Source organism: Lissotriton helveticus, chromosome 5_1 (genome assembly GCF_964261635.1).
Source record: "Lissotriton helveticus chromosome 5_1, aLisHel1.1, whole genome shotgun sequence".
Taxonomy (NCBI): Eukaryota; Metazoa; Chordata; class Amphibia; order Caudata; family Salamandridae; genus Lissotriton; species Lissotriton helveticus.
Genome location: NC_136065.1, coordinates 674,020,568 through 674,040,754, shown reverse-complemented (window position 1 = coordinate 674,040,754; position 20,187 = coordinate 674,020,568).

Sequence of the window (20,187 nt, the reverse complement as noted above, 5' to 3'; positions counted from 1 at the left end):
AACTATGAAACCACCACTGTGACATCCGGATCTTGGCGCGTTGTGCTGCCTTCGGCCTATTCGCACATCGGTCCGCTACTGACGCCATCTCACAGGCTAATGGGGCGACCCACGCCGAGTTTCAGCATTGTAGGATGACCACACCAACTTGCTAGACATCACCTCGGTGCCATCCGAATCTTGGCATCTCAACGCCTAGTGGTATCTTCCATACAGAAAATATTGTTACGCTACCTTTGGCCCCATTCGCACATCAGTCCGCAACTTAGACATCACCTCGGTGCCATCCGGATCTTGGCATCTCAGCGCCTTGTGGTGTCTTCTCGTCAGAAAATATTGTTGCGCTGCCTTTGGCCCCATTCGCACATCAGTCCGCTACTGACACCATCTCACAGGCCAACAGGGCGCCCCACGCCGACTTTCAGCATTGTAGGATGGCCACACCAGTGCGGCAACTTACTAGACACCACCTCGGTGCCATCCGGATCTTGGCGCGTTGTGCTGCCTTCGGCCTATTCGCACATCGGTCCGCTACTGACGCAAACTCACAGGCCAACGGGGCGCCCCACGCCGACTTTCAACATTGTAGGATGGCCACACCAGTGCTGCAACTTGCTGGACACCACCTCGGTGCCATCCGGATCTTGGCGCGTTGTGCTGCCTTCGGCCTATTCGCACATCGGTCCGCTACTGACGCCGCCTCACGTGCCAACGTATTTTCTCCGCATTTTATACCCTATGCCGCATAACAGGTCATGTGACTTGTTTATAAAACTTTTCATTGGTTCATTTTACTTTTGGTTTCCTAATGATGGAAGGCTTGATCATATGACCTAAAAACAACACTTTTCATTGGATGAAAACTTTTTTTTTTTCCAAACGATGAAAGCCCCACCTTGTTTCTGGATGTTTCAGACTGAAGCTGGCGTCAGCATGAGAGCACCACCATCTCGTAGCTCCGTCGTAGTCATTCCGCGAGCAATCATGGCAGCCGCTCCCCACCAGAAGCCTGCAGGAGTCGGGGCCCCCAAAACTTTTGATGAATTCTCAAGGCGGAGGGGACGCTTTCGAGAATGGGGTCCAAGACCTAGCAGACAAGCGTCCGATTTCCAAGGTGTCCCAGGGCCATTTCAGTGGACCAGGCCCAAAAAGGAAAGAGCCTGCCGCCATTTTGAGAGTCCTGTGACAGCCGCCTATCGCTGCACCGCAAGAGTGGGCGCAACTCAGCTGAATTGCGGCTTTTGACACAGTGGACCAAAAACGGACGGAATGGCAACTGAAACGGTAAAGGGGCGCCCCACTACAACAGATGACACTCCACCTGGAGAGGCCCGTTCACGCCGCCTCCCCCGGGGCGCCCCACGCCGTTATTCGGAGCAGCATTGTAGGATACCAAAACCAGTGCGGCAACTTACTGGACATCACCTTGGTGCCATCGTTCTGCTGCCTTGGAACTATTCGCACAACAGTTTGCTACTGAAGACCCACCCCCCGCGACGCCCCACGCCGTTATTTGCTGGGTGGCAACTTACTAGACATCACTTTCGTGTCATCTAGATTTCAGCGCGTTCTGCTGCCTTGGAACTATTCGCACAACAGTTTGCTACTGATGACCCGCCCCACGCCGGAAATCTGGACGTTGTACTGCGTTGGGACTATTCGCACAGCCGACCGCTACTTCGTTGTTTTTCCCTAAAAATGTTTATATGTTATTACTATTTTTGTTTTCTTGTATATATTTATAAATTATTAAAGTTTTATAATCTTACTACTTTGTCGGAGTGCTATATATTTTTAATGTGACACATAATTGTAAAAACTTTGATGTACAAAGAGTCATCCCTGGAATCTTCCGCTTCACGCTCGGTCCCCTCCCCAATCACAATACAGGATGGTTTTCAGATAATAGCAACGCTTCTGCTGTGACGGATCTCATCGAGTGTGGGCCTTGATCTACTATAACTCCTTTGAAGAGGGGTGAATCTTTACAGCTGTGGCCATAAACTACATCTACAGGGCTAGCTGATACCCTAGGACCAGCCTGGACAATCGGACACAGAGGAAAAGGAGTGTCAGAGGGTGCAGTAGTGAATAGGGCGAAAGGGAGGTGTCGGGCGGGCACAGGGTGTGATTCTCAGGAAAGAGCAGCGCAGATGGGGGGAGGTTTATTACCCATGCATAAGACAGAGAGCGGGGGTGACCACTGCCTGGGGGAGATGCTTGCGAGGGTGGGGAGCCATGCTAAGGATCGACAGCGTGCACAGAGTGGGTCTGGTCAAGGCATCTAAAATGGCTGCCGTGCACGACAAAAGTGTGGCATTTGAAAAAAGACAAGATGGCGCAGACAATGTTTTTCAACACTTCCTGATTTCCTTCGAATCGAACGTTAACAGACGTTGGGGCATATTACCAAAGTTAAGCGATATTTATCCCTAACGATGCATTGCAAAGATTTTTTTACCGTCAGAAATTATCGCAGATAAACCTTGCTATTATCAAAGTTTATCGCAAATACGATAAAAACCGACCGCAATGCATTAATATCGCTGAAAACTCAGCGATATTCATGCATTACCGAGCTAATCCTCTTAGCCATGTTATCCACCTCCCATAGGATAACATGGCTAAGAACTGCTCAGGGCAGCTGTTACTTTTTGGAGATATTCGCGCTTATCTCGAATATTTCCAAAAGTTGATAATAGGAGATAGCGATGTTAGCGACTGTTTCCAGTCGCTAACATCTTGGCATGCCCACTTTGCATGTCATTAGTGATAAATATCACTCACATGCAAAGTGGGGCCCAAGATGGTCGCTATCTCCTACTAGCCGTCGCTAACTGGTGTTAGCAACAGCTAGGTAATACAGATATAATTTTATCTCCGCGAAGCGGAGCGCTGTTACAGATATATATCTTGTTTTTGAACGTTAATTTCTCAAAATGCACTGAAGCACATATATTGAGACCTAGCAAAGGCACATCGGGCTACCAGTCCCTAATATTTTACCAAGTTTCGTGCAAATCCATTCAGCCGTTCGATTATTATTATTATTTATTTTTTTTGCCCCGCGGGGCCCTTTTAAAACCTCCACATCAAACCTAGGGGATCAGCGAGGATCTACTATGCCCCCTTATGGTCATTTGCCCCTTCGCTTTGGCCTCCTCTTGTCTCTCGATCCTACCGAGAGACAAGATGGCGGCCGCTACGGACTGTTTGGAATGTTTACAGACACCGGAGAGCCAATCAGCTTCGCTTCGCAAAGCTCCGTAACGCGAAAAGTACGCGAAGCGGTGCGCTGTTACAGATATATATCTTTTTTTGAACGTTAATTTCTCAAAATCCACTGAAGCACATATATTGAGACCTAGCAAAGGCACATCGGGCTACCAGTCCCTACAATTTTGCCAAGTTTCGTGCAAATCCATTCAGCCGTAAGATTATTATTATAATTTTTTTTTTTTGCCCCGCGGGGCCCTTTTAAAACCTCCACATCAAACCTAGGGGGTCAGCGAGGATCTACTATTCCCCCTTATGGTCATTTACCCCTTCGCTTTGGCCTCCTCTTGTCTCTCGATCCTACCGAGAGACAAGATGGCGGCCACTACGGACTGTTTGCGGCCACTACGGACTGTTTGGAATGTTGACAGACGCCGGAGAACCAATCAGCTTCGCTTCACAAAGCTCCGTTGCGCGAAAAGTACGCGTCCTAGGCCGCTGCCCGGTCCGCGCTTACAGATATATATCTTTTTTTAAACGTTAATTTCTCAAAATCCACTGGAGCACATATATTGAGACCTACAAAAGGCACATCGGGCTACCAGTCCCTACAATTTTGCCAAGTTTCGTGCAAATCCATTCAGCCGTTCGGTCTAAAAGTGAGGCCAACCGCCCTATGGAAATTAACATGGGAAAAACGCGTTTTGGGACCCCCCTTTTTTCTCGGCCCCCCCTTGACGAACCCCCCCCAAATTTTCAAAGGCTGCTCAGAAACAAAATGTGCCATTTTCCTGAAAATTTCAGCCAATTCCGTCCACAAACGGCAAAGTTATTAGACATAGAATTTTCAAAAATCCCATAGAGAAAAAATCCTAACTATATATACCTACTGGCGACCGCCAGTAGGTAATATATATATATATATATATATATATATATATATATATATATATATATATATATATTTATGTACTCCAAAAAACGCTGCTCGAGCGATCCTCAACCTGACAACGCTGGTGCCGTCGGTAGTAGCAGCCGCTACTCTTTACTTCATACAGGTTCCAAATCCAACTAAATAGAAGGACATAGAGACGTCACACCAAGAGATCTTTGCACAAATCCTTTATTGTGCACTCGTAGAGCAAGGACGACGCGTTTCGGCGTAAGCCTTTTTCAAGTGGCCACCATTTTGAATTTTACCACTTATAAGTCCTTCTTTTGTGCCTAGACACGTAAACATAAAGAAAATACTCGAATGTACAAAACAACTCATATTGTAACAGTGTTTCTCTATATACATATTATATGAAACATTTCAACATTGTGACCACATGGTATCAGTAAATGTATATGTATAAGGCTTTCGAGCGGATATTACATCGGACAAGAGCCTCGTGGTACGTTTCCTAGCAACTCTCATGGTGCGCGATACCGAACTACAGTGTCGCGTTGACTATCGGGAAATGGAGTACGCAGCATATCTCCTGGCAAGTATAGAGCGCTGCGTGATTCTGCACTACAGAATCGCATCGGCTCTCGGGAATTGAAGTCTACACCCAATACGGGATTTGAGACCTTGGTCAAACATATAAAATATCGTCTCCCCTTAATGGTGTTGTCAATACAATCCTTCATATCGGGCCAGGGGTATCATGCACTTATACGAGAGCTCCCTTATGTGTTCCTACGTGTCCCTAAGATAGTTAGTCTACATGTGGGTGCTCCCACCTCTGCGGGAAAGTTGCTAGATGAGGTGGCCGTCTACTGTTTGAGTGCTATTAATCGGGAATGAGTGAAAGGTGAGATATTTTACAGTGAGTTTTGTGAAAATTACAATCCAATACATTAATAACATATAATCAACAACCAACATACATTTCTCCCTAGTGAGTATCGCGGGGCTCCCTATTGTAGCTATGAGGATGGTGGGAAGACTAGCATCTGTCCGATGCTCCACAATTGTGGCTGTTCTACCCACTCTTCTCTACTAGCCAAAGTATATGTGAAGAGAGCCTCAATGCTAAAATTGTGATAGTGATTACTATTAACAAACAAAGCTCATCATACTGCGGGTTAGCCGTTGCTCTGTTCTGTCACAGCTTCAGATGCCTATATGTGATGATAATTCTTCCCCATAATTGAGTCCCTTTGGAGTCTTACTTTCCATATCTATGATGTTTTTGGACTCTCTGACCCTCAATTGTGCCTCCCGGTCTCCACCCCTGATGTTTCTGGGTATTTTGTCTATGCCATAGAATCTCAGGCTCCCATTATTGCTTTTGTGGCTCTCTTCATAGTGGCGAGCCATCGGATAGCTGTGGTCCCTATTGGTAATTGCACGTAAGTGCTGCAGAATCCTTACTTTAAGTGGATGTTTTGTGCTGCCCACGTACTGGAGGCCACAAGGGCACTCCAGCACGTAGACAGCAAATTCCGTATTGCAGTTTATCTGATGTTTGATTGTTTTCATCTGACCTGTCCCTTTCTTGTAATCTTTTCGAGATTTTCCATTGCGATCACATTTACAATTACCGCAAACGGAAAATCCATTCGGGATCGGCGGCCACTTCTTATTAGCTGGCTCACTCGGGTAGCTGTGCACTAATCTGTCTCTGAGGGATCGTGCCCTACGGTATGTTACCTGCGGTCTCGCACCTACTAACCCTCCAATAATGGGGTCAGATGCCAGTAGGCTCCACTTGGCTTTCATCACTTTTTCCAGGGCCCATGCTCCCCTACTGAAATTCGTAATGATGCGTGGTGCATCAGGTTGGCTCTTATTAAGAATTCCTTTTCTTCTCTTATCACTGGTGGATGTTCTAAACAGGACTTCCTCATGTTTAAGACCTTGAATTTTACTGCAGGCAATTTTTAGGGTTTCATCCCCATATCCTCTTTGGGTGAACCGTTCAATCATTGCTTTCTGTTCACTCTCAAAGTCACTGTCGGTGCTGCAATTGCGGCGAGCCCTCAATAACTCCCCATAAGGAATACTTCTCTTTAGGGGTATTGGATGGTGGCTCGCCGCATGCAGCACCGCATTCCCAGCAGTTGCCTTACGAAACAGACGTGTAGTTAGGCCACCCTCTTTAACCTCAACTGCCACATCCAAAAATTCGCAATATGTATTGCTGATAGTGTATGTGAAACGGAGATTTAGGTCATTGATTCCTAAATGACTGATGTACTGTCTTGCTAGTATCTCTGGGCCATTCCAAATTATAAAAAGGTCGTCGATGTACCTGACCCACATTAGAATGTGGTCAGTGTACATCTCAGACTCCTGTGACCAGACGACCTGTTCCTCCCACCAGCCTAGGAAAAGATTCGCTAGGCTGGGGGCAAAACAAGTCCCCATCGCGGTCCCAGATCGTTGTCGGTATACCGCTTTCTCGAAGAGAAAAATGTTTTCCTGTAGACAGTACAGCATCATCGTTTTGAGCATTGCATTATGTTCATAACAATCCACATGTCGACTCCTCAAATAATGCATGCATGCTTCTACCCCTTTCACCTGGTTGATGCAAGTATAAAGTGAGCATATGTCCATACTGATCATGTAGTATCCCTCCTCCCATTCAAGATCATGTAATCTTTTCAGGAAATCAGTGCTATCCCTACAATAGGAGTTCAGGTTCAGTACATATTCGTTCAAATATAGATCCAAGAACATGGATGTATTTTCAAACAGTCCCCCATTCGAGGACACAATAGGACGCCCTGGTGGTCTGGCGGGGTCCTTGTGAATCTTGGGGAGGAAATATATACAAGGGATACGTGGATTTTCTTTTTTCAGAAATTTGTATTCGTCCGTGTCCAGTAATCCGGTGTGGTACCAGCCACCAAGCAGTATGTGATAATCCTTTATTGTCTTTCTATATTGCTCCCAATTGATCAGTTCATAACAGGAGGTATCATGTAGTTGTCTCATAGCCTCCAGCTTGTAGTCATAACTACAGCATTGCCCCCCTTATCGGAGGGCTTAATCACAATTGTGGCATCTTCCTCTAAGGTTTTAAGAGAGGTTCTTTGTTCTTTTGTCAAATTATCCCATTTGGAATTCTTAAAGTTTTTCCTGGTTTTTCTCAATTCTGCTATGACTGCTTGGTTGTAGGCCTCTATATTGTCATACGGGACATTCGGATTGAATTTAGTCTTCAGTTTGAGGCCACTATGCTTCACTTGTTTGTTCCTTACACCACACTCTTGAAGAACTACATGATCACTTCTCTCATCCTCATCCGTGATCTCCAATTGGTACAAATTTCTTAAGAGTTCAATGTCTTGTACCTGTAGGTGTATATTTGGGGTCTCCATCAGGTCGGTCGTTTTTTGTTTTGTGTTGGATCGAGTTGCATATAATTTCAGCAGTTTCAGTTTCCTAATGTAAAGGAATAGGTCCACCCTTGTATCGATGTAGTCCAGGGTAATGCTCGGGCAGAAGGACAATCCCAATTGTAGCAGTGATATTTCTATTGGGTTCAATAGTGTATCAGAGAGATTCACCACCGTTTTATTCTCATCACCGGTGTTCGTCGTGGGTCTACACATTTTGTTATTCCTATGTCTCTTTTTTATTCGTCTTCTTCGACCGCTGTCCCGCGACCTCTTCCTTTTCCTCTTTTTACGTTCTTTCCCTTTGATGCCTGTCCTCTGGTTTGTACCCTGTTCTGTTGACCTTGGTCGCTCTTCTGTTTCAAAATTTCGAACTCGTGATGGAAAGTCAGGGGACGTACCCCTAAAGGGATCCCTGCGGTACGATCCTCTGCGTCTGTGCTGATATCGGAGCCTGACCCTGTGGATACCGTTGTCACGTTTTTATTTGACCAGTTGGCTCTGATATTCCTTTGTGCTCTGTCGTACTTCTTAGCATATGTTAATATGCGCCCTTCAGCGTAATCCCGTTTATCCCTAAGGAACGTTCGTTGTTTTTTCTGCTTGATGGTTTCTTCGTAATCTTGCAGTTTTTTCGGGAGCGATTTGATGAACTCCTCAAATCCTTTCTCTGTTTTGTGTTTATCCAATTCAGTCTTTAGACTCGATCATTCCTTTCGTGTGGTTTCTAAATCGATTTGTGCATACTATATATATATATATATATATATATATATATATATATATATATATATATATATATATATACATTACCTACTGGCAATTGGCAGTAGGTAGTTATAGTTAGGACCTAATTTCTATTAAAAAAGAGTTTTTTCTTTTACCAATTTCTTTGCCGCTGTTTGACAAATCTTCGTCACACACATATATATATATATCACTGATTTAAGGTCCAAAATAACGCACGCTCTCAGGACAAAAGGACAGAGTCTCCAATATACAACCAAAGTGCTGATTATTCCACAACGCATTTCACCATTACGATGGCTTGATTACGTGAAAATAATACGTGCATCCCATTGGGTACATATTGCAAAGGGAAATGGAATACACAAGCGAAAGACTCTTGTCTGAGATAGTAAATCTGAGCAATTATAAATGCCATATTGCATGTTATAAACATCGTAATTGATGTTATCTACAGTAGACACACATCATAATCAATATTCACACTGTATGAATCAAAATAAAATATAAAATATATTTTACAGTAAATAGCATGTGTGATTCAACAATCACCCTTAAACAATAAGGAAGTCTCTGTGTTACTAGTATAGGAAATTCCTATCATATAACTGCGACATTCCATGATATTTAAACGTTTCAGGCAAAGAGTGTTACAGCGCAAGTGCAAAGAAGCAAGACTCCGCCCTGTTAGGTGAATACTCAGGATGCGTGGTAAATAGACAGGGGACTAGTGCGGGCAGTGGCGAGTCACTACTGATTATTACTCTCAAGGCCCTGTCATGCTTACTGCTCCCATAATGTACGCCCCTGTGGGTTGAAGAGTATATTGTAGTCCAATTGGGCATCCATCGTGATATTCACTCACACATGCAACATGATGTCGGGGAGACGATGGTATTATTGGGACCATAATATGGACATATTATTGGCAAGTGCCCATTCAAACACTAACCACCATTTGTGTCGAGTCCATGGAGAGCGTTACCCCAAAACAGAGACCTCAAGGTGCAACAGACGTTCAGGTGCTCGTGAAGACAAGGAGACAAAGAAGGGGAGAAATTCCGTGCAAGTGTAGTGTAGGTGACGTGGGCCCCTTCTCGACCTCCTGCAAATAAAACAAAAATTAACACAACTGTTAAAATACAGAATTAAAACGTTCACATAAATATATTGATATCAATATACTATCTGTACACAAGCACAGAACAAGACTATTCTAGGGAACAAAGGATATGAAGAGTCATGTGGGGAAAAAGACAACTATTTAAGGTGCGCTGACAGTTCCTCATCCTGGTTTAGCCCTCCTGGGGCCTTTGTTTGGAAGTCTATGATTAATCTTGACTCCCTCTGTCTTAGATTGAGAACTCTATTACCACCATTTTTGGCACTGGTTCCAGGATAATGTAGCTCAGATCATTGACATTCGAATAGTGTAGTTCTCTGAAATGTCGGGCTACAGCAAACTTATGGTCATAGTAAATGATAGCGCCGGTATATTCAAGTATTCGTTTTTTGGCCATACATGTAGTGCTGCCAATATACTATTTGTTGCAGGTGCAGATTATTGCATATACCACAAATGTAGAACTGCATGTAAGAAAATGTGTGATCTTTCCGGTAATCCCATTGTATATAACCTGTTTGCATGATTTACTGTTAGAACAGGCTTTGCAATGGCCGCATGGAGAAAATTCATCCAGGCCTGGAAGGTTGGTCGAAGGATAAGATGCAATATCACTGTGGACCAACATGTCCCTGAAACTCTTGCCACGGCGGTACGTGATATTGGGTCTCTCTGAAAAGCTACCCCCTATCACATTGTCTGTTTTCAGTACTCCACAATTCTTGGCGATTATCTTCCTGATGTCTTGGGCGTCTGAACTGTATGTGAGTATAATTCTCGTGGTGTCATTGTTGGTGTCACTGTCAACAATTTTGTCTGTGATGGTATCTGCCCTGTCTATTTTGTTTGCTCTTTATTTGGCCATCTTAAGCACCCAATTAGGGTAGCCACGTTCTTTGAATCTGTTAAGAATAGCATCACTTTCCTCCACATATGCCTGGATGGAATTGGAGTTGCGTTTTGCCCTCAGTAGTTCCCCAAATGGAATACTCCATTTGAGTTTCTCCGGGTGACTACTGAGGGCATGGAGGATGCTGTTACCAGCAGTGGCTTTACTAAAGAGTGAAGTATAAACTTTGTTGTCCTTTATCTCAAGTTTACATCGAGATATTCAATGCATGTTTTGCTTTTAGTGCCACTAAGAACTATGTTCCTGTCATTTTGATTCAACTTGGTGATGAAATTGTCCGCTTCATCACCCGTGCCCCTCCATACAATGAAAAGGTCATCGATGTAGCGAAGCCACATCGCTACCCTGGTGAACTCATACTGAAGTGAGGGATCTGCACGAGCATCCTTTTCACACCGTCCTAGAAATAGATTCGCAAAACTAGGCAAAAAGCAAGAGCCCATAGCTGAGCCACTAATCTGACGAAAGATATCCCCATTAAATAGGAAGATATTGTTCTGTAAACAATACTTCACCATGTCCAGAATTATTTGGGTGTGATCTTGAAATCTGATGCGTCTATCTCTCAGAAAGTCTTTGCATGCCTCTAGGCCCTGGTTGTGGTCAATGATAGTGTACATACTCTGTACGTCAAGAGTGATAAGTAAAGAATCCGTATCCCACCTAATGTTCTCGACTTTCTTCAAAAATTCTTTGGTGTCCCGGACATAGCTGTCTAGATTCACCACAAAATCTCTGAGAAAATGATCGATGTATTTAGATACTTTTTCGGAAACGCTACCTCGTGAGGAAACTATAGGTCTCCCTCAAGGTCTAGTGGCAATCTTATGTATTTTGGGCAACAAGTAAAGGACTAAAGACCGTTTCTCACTTTGCACTAGTACTTTTTATGAACATTGATAAATGGAATGTTTTTAAGTTTCTGTATTTTAATCATGTACTTTGCGATGTTTTAAATTTTTGATGTGCATCTTTAAGGGTCCAAGTGACCGAAATAAAGATTGTAAAAAAAAACAGAACGGTCCCAATTGCCATGACCGATTAAGACAATGAAGGTTTCTCTTCCTAGATGGCCACCCCTTCCCCGGGCCACCTTCTTCCATGACCTCAGTCATGGTCCTTTCAGGGCAGCTGCACGGTCGGAGGCAGAGTCCCATCCCGGTCCTCGCAGCGCTGTTCTTTAGTGGGGCCTCTCCTCCGCCTATTCCCAGATAGCCTCGGGTGAGGAAGAACAAAGATTTACCTCTGAATAGGACTTTGAGGTGTGCGGGAAAGAAATACTGGTGCCAGTGGTTTGGCCCAAAAGTCTGGCTTATATTTGAAGACTTCAGGGGGTACGCTGGGGGACTGCAGGGGGTCACGCAACTCTATAAAGCACGAGGAGATGGAGTTGGTCAGCAGCCAGGATGTGAGCCAGGTGGTGAGGAAGGCAGTTGCATTGGTGCCCACCGTCTCTTCAGACTTCCTCACAGCCCCGATGTTGTTCTTCCTTGAGCGGCCCTCAGGGTCTTCAACTCTCGCTGCAGACTGGCCACAGTGCATTTCAGGGACTGCACTTATGCTTGGCAGGCCTGCAGGGAGTTCTCCACTTTAGAGAATCTATTCTGAGTGGTGATGACCCTCTCAAGTGTTTTGTGGAGATCTTGGCATATGAATGACAGGTCTGTGTGGAGTTCTCCACCATGTTCTTGGGTGGCCTGGAGGGTGGGAGATATCTCTGGTGAGTAGGAGTCTCCCCCATGTCTCCCAGCACCCCCGGCTGAGGGCCCTGCTGCAGTGGCAGGCTTGGTGAATTTACTTTGCTGATTTTACCCTGTAGGAAGGGGTGAGGTTGCTTGTCCTTCCCCATATCATGCATCACCAACAGAGTCTGTCACTGCGTCAGGGTACCCAGGAGGGACAGGTAAGAGAAGCGTGACCGGGATCCCCCCAAATCACAACAGGGAGCCTGGAAATCCCCTCGGGAGGACGTCACAGCCTGGGTCTCCAGGAGCTGGAAATATGCCAGAGGTCGGCTGCCTCACCAACTGTTCAGTGCTCTGTTTGGAGTTGTGCTGGTCATTGCCATCATCCAAGGTGGCCCAGGTGCCTCCTGCCACACCCCTCCATTGCCCAAGACAGCTAGAGTCAGAGGAGACCCCCGCTCACCCCAAGAACAAAAGGGCCCTCATACGGTGGCCATCCCAGGAGGGGCACCACAATGCAAGGCCGCGGACAAGGAATGTGTGGGCAGGGCGGGCCAGAGGTCCAGGCAGGCACAGTAGATGAAAAAGAGGGGAGGGGACCAAGCTAGGGGGGCATCCAGACTGCACTGAACCCCCTCTCTGCCGACTGGGTCGCGTTGTCCCGGAGACGGCCGAGGCCACAGTACTTTTGGGGAGGGAGCTGCATCAGCTCCTTATACTCCCACCTCTCCATCACAAGCTCTTCACAGCTCAGGTCCCTGGCCCAGCCCAACAGGCGTCTTCTGTCCCTCTCCCCCTGCCCGATTTAGCCGCCCATTCCGCCGATCAGACAGAGAGTGATGTGTCTCCGCACTCACTTAAGGCTTCCAATGTTCTCGGAGGTGGGCCCTCTCCGCTGTCCATGCCCCCAGACTGTGCCTCCCGTCTCGCCCACTACTAGGAGTCCCAGGGGGGCATGCGCTCCAGGCGAGGCCACTGCGGGGCCCACTGGTGTGAGCATCACCCCCACAATGGCCTGATATGGCCACCGAGCAGCACCACCAGCACCAGGTTTCTCAGGGCAGTCACCCCCGTCTGGTCTCACAGCCAGCCATGGCTTACCTTGTGCAGCAATGCCATGGTCAGCCACCGCAATCCCCTCCAGTGGCTCCCTACATGCTGCTGCCGCAGCTAAAGCACCATCACAGCGCATTGGACTCCCCACATGCAAGGTAGGCTTTGCAGACTTCATTTCCTTCACAGATCATGTCAGATGATTTGCGGGACTGCAGGAGCTCAAGCAGGAGCATCCACCATCTTTGGTGGCCAAGCCATGCCCCCTTGGTAAAATATTAACATCTATCATAATTATTTTATAGTGTATAATTGGTCTAATACTTATATTTACGTTCTTAGAAGTAATATGTCAGAAGTGGGATCATTTGTGAGTGCACAAAAGGAGAGATGATACATACTTGAAAAAGGAAAAAGGGTGGTATTTAAATGGACAACTGAATATCCAGAATGTTTGATGAAATGAGAGCAATCGAGAATTTTAAGCCAAAATAAATAGAGAATACATTTTAGAGTGTTTGAGCTAGCCTGGTTTGTGGTGATTTATATCAAATCACTGACAAAATATCAAAAGTCACAATACCGAAATGCAAATATTTCGACACAAATATATCGACATCAAAAATATAGATCATGTACACTTATTTATAAAAATATACTAATAACAAAACAACATTATCATAATTAAACTGTATTGACTACACATATATCGCACACATAAATATCGCAATACAAAATATCGACTGTTATAAATAAGTAATATTATTGTTTTTTACAAAATATCGACAACTCTAATATACATTAAAACTACTACTTTCAATACTATAAATAGAATAAATGACATAAATGCACAAATCACATAAAATGTATATAAAAACATAGCTATCAAAATAATAACCACATAAATTAATAATAGCATAACAACTATACAAATATTAATATTTACACACATATACTATCAACGTATTCAACATTTTAAATGTATATTATACATTTCTTTTTATATAATCAATTCAATATCTCCTTCCTCACCCCAAGCAAAAAAAATCAAATTAAACAATAGAAACACAGAAAAACGAAATAGACCAATGAATTTCAACAAACAATTAGGAACACACTATATAAACAAAAAAATCTATCTTCTTTTACATCTTAAACAAAAATAATTCAAGAAGGAGAAACTCTGCCAGATTTTCGCCACTCTAAAAGCAAACCTACTACACCTAAGATAAAGTAAGTAAATAAACATTTCTAATTAAACTGAAAACTTAAAATGTAACACAGAATTCAATTGCTAACTAAAATTACTTATTTATATATTTTATCTCTTTATATCTCCAGAACTGATATTATTCCAAAAACATCAAAAAAGTCACCTTGCAAAAACAACTAACTAACAAAGTATACTTAATTGAGAATCGCAAATTGAGAATAACTTCCCATTCATTCCTATAGGCCTCCTGGCCTATAGAAATTAATGGGAAAGTATTCCTTAATTGCGATTCGCAATTTGCTAATCGCAATTAAGGAATATTAAGAAATCACTAAAAAATTGCGATTTTTTACATACATCCCTCTTTGCAATTCTCAAATAGCGATTTCTAAAAAATCGCTATTTGAGAATTGCAAATGAGGATGTTGATACATATGGCCCTTAGACTTTTAAACTTTTTAAAAAACGTTTGTAAAATGAAACTAAAACGTTAATAAACCATACTCTGTCCTAAAGATCAACAACACCACATATAAACTGAAAAAGATGAAATAAAATATGCTTTACTTTCTTTTCACAGAGCACTTAAAAAAACTGCATTTGTTGAACAAAGAACATCTCCATTCAACTACAACTAAATAACAGTTGGTAAGTATATAATGAAAATGCATTTGTTACTATTCATATAAACATGTATAATATTCTTTTACATATATTTTCATGTACATTTTTTATAGGGTTTGCCACCTAACAATGACTGAATATGCCCAATTTATAACATGTCAGAAAGGGAAATTGTTATTGTGTTATATGGGATACGTCTACACCCAAGAGAAGCAAACAGGCCTTAAAGTGAACTGGAAATGTTCAAAATATGACTCTAACAAATGTTATGGTCGTGCTACCACCAGGGAAACAACTGTATTATATACAAGGGAGCATAACCATCCACCAAATATTTCTGAAATTGAAGTGAGATCAACTCTTGAAAATATTAACGAATTAGGTAGCACCTCAGAACTTCCTACAAGTGTTATACTTAAAGATCTGTTACCTAAAGTACCCAGAGAAGCAACAGTTCAATTACAATCAATTGCTTCTATTAAAAGAACAATAGACAGACAGACAGACAAGATTACTTTATTCGGTATCCATGAATACCATCAAAATTATACAGCAAACATGTTAATAACACCGAAGATAAAAACACTCTACAAGGTACTACAATAAAAATGAGATACAGAACTTCTAACAAATACTGCTAAAATAGACTGACCATTATAATTACTGCTATACCTAAAAGGCATTCTGATCAGTAGAAAAGATGTCTGTAGCAGAGGGCTTGGTGCCGGTTTGGCGGGACAGAAAATTACCCCCAAACAGGACACCTTAAAAACGTCTAGATTTAAAAAGTCCTTTCAAGAACCTCATACGGGATGGCCCTGGGGGGAAGAAAGAATGATCACATGATCAGAGTCAACATCCAGAGTCTATGGTTTTCCTCAGCCTTGCGGCCATCCTTAAAAAATGTACTGTGCAAAAGAGTGTGAAGGCCTCAGCAGAAAGTTTCAGAAATAGTAGCGCCACCCTTGCTTGTTTAAACCTAGCAGACTTTAAAATTCTTTTTAAAAACAACCTCCTGGGGTGGGCATAAAAAGGGCACAATAAAACAAAATGGAGCGTGTCCTGCGGAGACTTATAGTCGCAGCCGCAGGGGCCACTTAACTCAATCGTTGGACAAAAAAACTCTGGACACCCCAAAATGTGGTGAAGTTGGTTCAACCTATATCTCCTCATCAGAAATATGTCCTGGGCGTGGTAGAAGTAGGCCAAATATGGTTCCATTCCAGGACTAGATTTAGCAAGTAGGTGTGCTCTTACAGATGGTTTGATCAGCTCAGTGTCGTCCCTGGCGGAGGCCCGCTGCTTTGAAAATGCCGTCTTGACAATCTCCTTGGCCTGCGCCGCCAACGAATTCGGGTTTTCATAATAGTCAGCATGACCCAAACCAGCCAGAGTTTCCTTTACATATTTTAACCAGGGGATGTTATGCCCTTGGCCCCTATTTATGCAATCAGATATAATCTGTCTTCCTAGAGTCGCTTCGGGGTTGGACCATGTTTTTATCCAACAACAGAGGGGTTTTAATTGGATCTCATCTCTGATATAAGAGAGACCTAGCTCTTCATGAATGGAGTGAGATGGTGTACTCTGTGGGACTCTCAGTAACCTACGCAGGAATTATTTACTTCAACCTGTATCTTTGTAGGGTCGGTGAATCCCCATACCTCACTTCCATATAGCATTTTTGCCTTGCAAATGGCCCTGTACAGGTTCGTAATTTGTTCTGGGGCCCAACGTTCCAGCCTTTGTGCAAATTTCATGATTGCCCCCGTAGAACTAGAGAGAGAGCTGCATTTCCCCTCCATCAGTTTGTTAAACCTAGTCCGGGGGTCAAACACGATACCTAAATAAGAAAATGCCTGTACTTTTTCTAGACAGTGGGAGCTAATCTTGAAGTTGAAGTTTCTACCTGGTCTTTTCCCCATCACCATGATATAGGATTTGGAGAGATTTGCAGACAATTCCAGATTCTCCATAAAGCTAACAAAACCATCAATCAGGTGCTGGAGGCCCCGCGCGGTGCGAGACAACAGCACCGCGTCATCCGCGTATAACAGGACCGGTATTTCTCTATTGCCTATCCTCGGGCAATCTGCCACTAATTCCCCCAGAGCCTTATCTAGACCATTAATATATAGTGTAAATAAAAAGGGAGCCAGGATACAGCCCTGTCTAACGCCCCTTGAACAGGGGAAGGGATCCGTGGTATCTCCCTCTTCGTTATATCGGACCCGGGCCGATGTATTCTGGTGTAAGGTGCGTAGAATATTCACCAGTCCTGGATCCACACCCATGGTCCCCAGTAACTCCCATAGTTTTGAGCGATTAACCCGATCGAAGGCTGCTGTCAGGTCCATGAATGCCAGGTACACCGTCTCATTACTGGCGGCGGTGTACTTGGCAACAAGGAGGTAGAGGTTAAGACATTGGTCAGTTGTTGAGCGACCCGGCCTGAAGCCATACTGAATGTCCGAGATGATTTTGTGCTCATCTGCCCATTCCATGAGGCGGTTAAGTATTGCTCTCCCATGACTTTTACTGAGACGTCAATAAAAGAAATAGGTCTGTAGCATTGTGGGTTATCTTTATCGCCCTTTTTGAAAATTGGGACAATTGTCGCAGTGGACCATGAAGGAGGCATGCCTGTCTCCACTGCTGTATTAATTACTCTTACTAAGATTGGAGCCCACAGGTCTACCTGAGATAGCAAGAGGTCGGGGGGAATCCCATCCGGTCCCGGAGCCTTGTTACGGGTTAAACCCTCTATTCCCGCTTTTATCTCGCCCAAGGCAAAGGGGATGTCCAGAGATGTTCGGTTTTCAACCCCTTTAGATGGAGGTGCGATGCTTGGGCAAACATAGTTATAAAGACATTTGAAATGCTCCACCCATGCCTCTGGTAGAACGTGGCAGGCAATTTTAGATTTATACTTATCTTGAAAGAGGGGGTCATTTACAATTTTCCAAAAGGCAGACATATCCCTCGCTTCAGCTGCCTCCCTCAGTTTTTCCCATGCCTCATTTTGCAGTGAATATTTACAGTGTTTAAGGGCCTGTTTATACCTCCCCCTACACAATGACACACAGAGCTTGTCTCTGGGGACCAACTTTAGTGCTGCTTTAAGGCCTCTAAGAGCACTGAAACATTGCTGGTTAAACCACCTTGGTGTGTCTTCTACATTTTTTCTCGTTGTACATCTAAGAAGCTCATCAATACAGCGAGCAGCCCCCTCATATGCAGTAATTAGGCCCGCCCCCTCAATGGCGGGATCCAAGCACAACCATATCAGCTGGTTTTCCCCCGTCAATAGAGCCTTGTAGAATTTATCACAGTCAATTTTTGCCCATCTTAATCTTCTCCCCTGATCCGTTGCTTGAAGAGAGCCTCTGGTCTGTTTGCGTGGGGAATGCTTGACTGGGTCCGGAACCCTGTAAGGTCAGGACCAATGGGTTGTGATCGCTGAAAGGGCTTAGTTCGACATTGAAACTCAATATCCGACAAATCAGAGTGGTGGGTACAAAGATAAAGTCTATTATGGAGCCCCTTCCTTTGCCTTTAAAAGTCGAAGGGATGCCCACGGCCCCAACTACTCTTATCAGGTCTAGTGTGTGTGTTAGGGCATGAGTGCCCAAGACCTTGCTAAGCTCCAGTCTCTCCCTAGGGTGTTCCATATGTATTCCGGCTTCCCTTGGGCACGAGGCCCAAACCCCCTGACTGTTAAGTAGGCGGTCGCACAAATGGCAATTAAAATCTCCATCCCATCACTATCAGCTGCGCTTTGCTCCCTCCTCGTAATTCCAGTCTTGTCAGTCTATGGTCCAGCTCAACAAGGCTGGCCATGGTCTGTCCGCCTTTAACGACGTTATAAAAATTAATGAAGGTCAATTTCAAACCCCTAGTCATGAACTGTAACCCTTGAATGCATGCTGAGTCCCAAGCTAGGTTCTCCCATTTTCCCCTTATCCTCAGGTCCACATACGTGATCAAACCTCCTTTAGCTCGCCCGGCCAGAGTTCTTTGGGCGGGGACGAAGTACATTTTATACCCTTCCATTACTAAATTGGTCGAATCCACCTCCCATGTTTCCTGCAGGCAGATTATTTTGAAGCTCCTTATATAATTCAGCCAGTTCTGATTTTTTAATTTGCTAGACAGGCCTGCTATATTCCAGGAAATTATATTAATAAATTCCCAGTCCTTCAGGTGAGGAAGGGTTTGGACCCAGCCCAGTCAGCCCCTTGTGGAGTAGCAATCCTCCAGGTGTACTAGACTCGGTGCCAAGTTCTCTATATACTGTCCGTTCTGTGGACTGTGTTTGAATGTCAGTCTGATTTCCACCTCCTCCTCCCGTGGCCATGGCTGACTGTACTTCCTCCAAGGCTCCCCCTTGAGCTATAATTGGCTCCTCAGGTAGTTAGTCCAGGTCGCTTAGGGCAGAGACACTTTGTAAGGGGGTGTATCGATTGAACAACGGCACTAAGGGCCCCCCGTCCATTATCCTTGCCCTTGGAAACCTTGGACCTTCCCTCTTCTGGGTTTGCATATGATCTCTGTAGAAGAAGCCCAGTGGGAGTAATCTAGCCCTGGAGTTACTAGCATCCTAGATGCCTATCACTCCCAGCATCGTCCACCCCAGAAGGTGTGTAGACAGAACACTCCCCCCACTTTAGATCAGTCAAAATAGTGTTTATGTGTGTATACTGACACCACAATTTAGACATGACGAACTATCTTTGACAAACATCCATCACTGTAGTGATAAAGAGGTGATTGTGGGGTCAATCCCCCACCATCATTAATCCACATAGTTGGAATGTGATATATCCCCCCCCACTGTAGTCACAAAGAGGTGAGTATAGGGTTAAATCCCACAGCATTATCAATCACATTGGTGGTATGGGGTCTAACACCACCATCAGTGTAGTGACACTAAGGTGAATGTAGGTCTCACACCCCTGTTTAAACCTGCATGTTTAAACAGTAATATATGTCTGTGTGCCTAAACACAAAAGCGATGTCGTCACAAATCACTGGTTGGGTGCCAAACAAACACAGGACTGTTGAGGCTAACATTGTAGTGCGCATAAAAGTACACACAGCCATGTGCGGACAACTATTGCCATTGTGGGTTAACACTTTTGCTAAACTGCAAATGGACAATGTAAGAAGTGACCATCAAAAAGCATTAACACACTCCTTCATTCACATCAGATAGACACAAATTAAAATGAGCACATCTGAAACTACCTGATTGCTGAGATCCAGTTCCACACTCTGGGAG